We start from the raw sequence: 3,684 nt of genomic DNA on the forward strand, positions 1-3,684 counted from the left end.
AAAAAAAAATAAAAATAAAAAGGCTATTTCACGTCTTAAATACAATAAATTCTCTGTAAGGTGACCAGCTCGTGGACTGTAACAAATTGGTGGACATAGACGAGTGGTCAGCATAAGGAAGCAGGCCTACTGTACTGATGTGTACATGTGGTACCGGTCTGGTCTGTGAAAATTAGGTCAACTGAAGGAGAAAGTTCCTCAGTGTAGGGAGGAAGTCAGCTATGGAGGTTCTACTGTACAGTACAAGTTTTGATAATATATTGGAGGTTTTGAAATTGTCTGATAGGCCCTTAGAGATGTTTATAGCCTGGGCTATGTGCTCTAGTAGGACGCAATGTGGGTGAGGAGGTGCCTTTCTCTGAGGACAAAGATGCCAACAAGAGAAAGTGGCAGGAACCACCCACAGGCTCTTGCTTAAGCGAGGCAGTTTTAACAAGGAATTTGAGGATTAGGAACATCCTTAAAACTACCCTTTTCACATAATAGTATTCACTTGGAAAGTCTGCCCCTGCCCTGGGGTATGCTTACTCCAGTTTGAAGAAGCAGTCAAAACCCACCTTGGGCCGGACACAGTGGCTCACACTGGTAATTCTAGCATTCTGGGAGGCGGAGGTTGGAGAATTCCTTGAGCTCAGAAGTTCGAGATCAGTCTGAGCAAGAGCAAGACCCCATCTCTACTAAAAAAAGAAAAACTAGCTGAGTGTGGTGGTAGGTGCCTGTAGTCCCAGCTATTTGGGAGGCTGAGGCAGGAGGATCTTTTGAGTTTGAGGTTGTTCTGAGCTGTGACACCACAGCACTATACCCCAGGGCAACAGAGGGAGGGCCTGTCTCAAAAAACAAACAACAACAAAAACAAGTCCTCTCTGTAGAGAATGGGAAAGCTGACTGAACCAAGTGGCCACTGGGCTGACCAGGCAGAGGAATACATCCTGGAGGCCCAGTCAGAGCACACACTGGAGCTCTCTTCTGGGCCCAGAGAGCAGGCCCAGAAATCCCTGGCCAAGGTCAACCCAAAAGAAGCCTGGAGACTGACTCACAGATAGAATTCGTGCAAAGGGGTGAATAGAAATTCTTAAAAGATAAAAGACAAATGGATTCCCAAATGACTTAATTATTGGGAATAACAGAGCACAGTCAGCAGGTAGTGTTCTGTTTTAAAGGTTTTATGTTAAATTGCTATTTTAAGTGTTATATATGCCTATCTTTTATTTGACTGCCTTGCTTTGCAATAAGACACTGAAATGATTCACAGCTCTTTAAATTTCATTGTTGGCAAGCCCTACAAAAATAATTTGAATGTGAGAAAATTCGAATATTTGAAAACCACCTAATTGATTTTTAATTTAAAAACAAAATAGACCTAGTTTGTACTTGAATGAAGCTCATGCTTTTTTTTTTTTTTTTTTTTTTGAGACAGAGTCTCACTTTGTCACCCACAGGAGAGTGCACTGGCGTCACAGCTCACAGCAACCTCTAACTCTTGGGCTCAAGTGATTCTCTTGCCTCAGCCTTCTGAGTAGCTGGGGCTACAGGCACGTGCCACAGTGTCCTGCTAGTTTTAGAGATGGGGTCTCACTCTGGCTCAGGCTGGTCTCGAACTTGTGAGCTCAGGCAATCTGCCCACCTCACCCTCCCAAAGTGCTGGGGTGCCAGCACTGAACCAAACAACCAGAACGACTAGAAATGTGGAGATTTTGTTGACTCTAGTGGTTGGGCTGCTCCGACAGTTTAGAGACAATGTCCTTCACTTCTGGCCCCTCACGTAGGAAAACAGGGAATTTATTCATTTCGAACGTCTTGTTCTGGGGACAGCAGACGCTCTCAGTGCATTTGCTGTGAATGGGGAGCAAATGAACCCAGCTGCATATTCCTGTCTCTTAATTATCTGATGTTAAATCATGACCTTTTATTCCCCCTCTCATTCTGAGTCAGGCGGAAGTAATTCCCAGTCCTCTCTCTGCCAGTGAGCTCTGGACTAAAGGAAAGAGAGTGTGACAAAAGAGAGGAGTAATTCCCTCTTGGGGATTGGATGTGGTGAGGATTATGAGCTATGGTGGGACACACTTAGCACAGCCCTGGAAAATGGCAGCAGTTAATGATATTATAAAAAGGAAATACCGCATAGAATGGTAGGTAGATAATGTACAATGGTATTATATTACCATGGCGGTTGTTGTTGTATCCCAGGTGCCAGAGTCACATGGAGCTCCTAGACTAAAAATGTGTGCAGGTATTCTCCCTCCGTGACCAGATAATACTCAGGTATCTATTTCTGGAATGGTGAAACATTCGATTCACAGGTGTGGCCATGCAAATGCTCTTCTCCAAAGACGCCTTAGAATCTGAGAGTCTGGAGGCACCCGTAGCTCAGGCAGCTAAGGTGCCAGCCACATACACCAGAGCCGGCAGATTAGATTCCAGCTGGGCCTGCCAAGCAATGACAACTACAACCCAAAACAAAATAGCCAGGCATTGTGGCAGGTGCCTGTAGTCCCAGCTACTCAGGAGGCTGAGGCAAGAGACTCGCTTAAGCCCAGGAGTTAGAAGTTGCCGTGAGCTGTGACGCCACAGCACTCTACCCAGGGTGATAGCTTGAAACTCTGTCTCAAAAAAAGAAAAAAGAATCTGAGAGTCCTTGTGATTCTTACAAACAGTCCTTCAGGACTGCAGGCTGCCTTTGTGGCTGCACACGACTGCGGGACTGGAAGGGTGGACGACAGATGTCCTCAGCCTTCATGGTCAGTGCCATGTTTTCCGCCTCTTTCACCTTCTCCCAAACTGTGGGAAGTTCTTCTGCCCTAGGTGTTGACAATCCAAAGGGTGTGGAATTGTATGGTTTATGAGAAGGTATCATCTTCCTTCTTTTGTAGAACTTACTTTCCATATGCTTTGGATTCGTGGCCTTTAAAGCCAACAAATTTACTAAATTAAGAGCATGAGAAGCAACCCTGAGAACAGTAGCACATACGGGCAACATGCATATTCCACAAAGGATTCGTATTCAAAATATTTTTTGTTTAATATTTCATACTTTATTCCTCAATCTTAACAGGTTAAGAACGAAAATTTTTCCCAAATACTAATTTATAGGTAACATTTTTAAGTGGCACATAAAAAGTTCAATTTTATAAAGAATAACATTCAAGGATCTATTCTAATGCAATTTTAATCCTTATTTCAACCTAAATGCAATAATAATTGGATAAGGTACATATATACAGAACCCATATATCCTGAATTACAAAAGAGTTTCCATGAGACTGTAACTCAAATCCATCCCTCTAAATCCTAATTCTCTGTTGGTAAAATTTTACCCAATATTTTTCTTTGCACATGGCCCTTTTCTGAGCCAATTAAACAGATTTTTGTGCAACATAAAAATATAACAAGGTAAAAATAAACATTTTATAAGAAAACTAAAAAAAAAAAGCGACTTCCACAGACACACAGGGTTTTCATCAAGTATATGTTTCCACAATGAATAAGTATCTTCAAATATGCAAGTAGAACACTACCCTAAATCCCTAAATGCTTACCTTGCCATCAATGCCATTCAATTTTTGGCAATGCCATTCTTGCTACTGAAAACATTTTTTTTAGAAGCTCCTCACAAAACTTAACAAATAGTATATTATAACCCCCCAAAAGTCTTAAATCAAAAAAGCTTTCCAACGTGGAAGATTC

This window comes from Otolemur garnettii, unplaced genomic scaffold (assembly GCF_000181295.1).
Source record: "Otolemur garnettii isolate 467f Iridium unplaced genomic scaffold, OtoGar3 scaffold00046, whole genome shotgun sequence".
Classification (NCBI taxonomy): domain Eukaryota; kingdom Metazoa; phylum Chordata; class Mammalia; order Primates; family Galagidae; genus Otolemur; species Otolemur garnettii.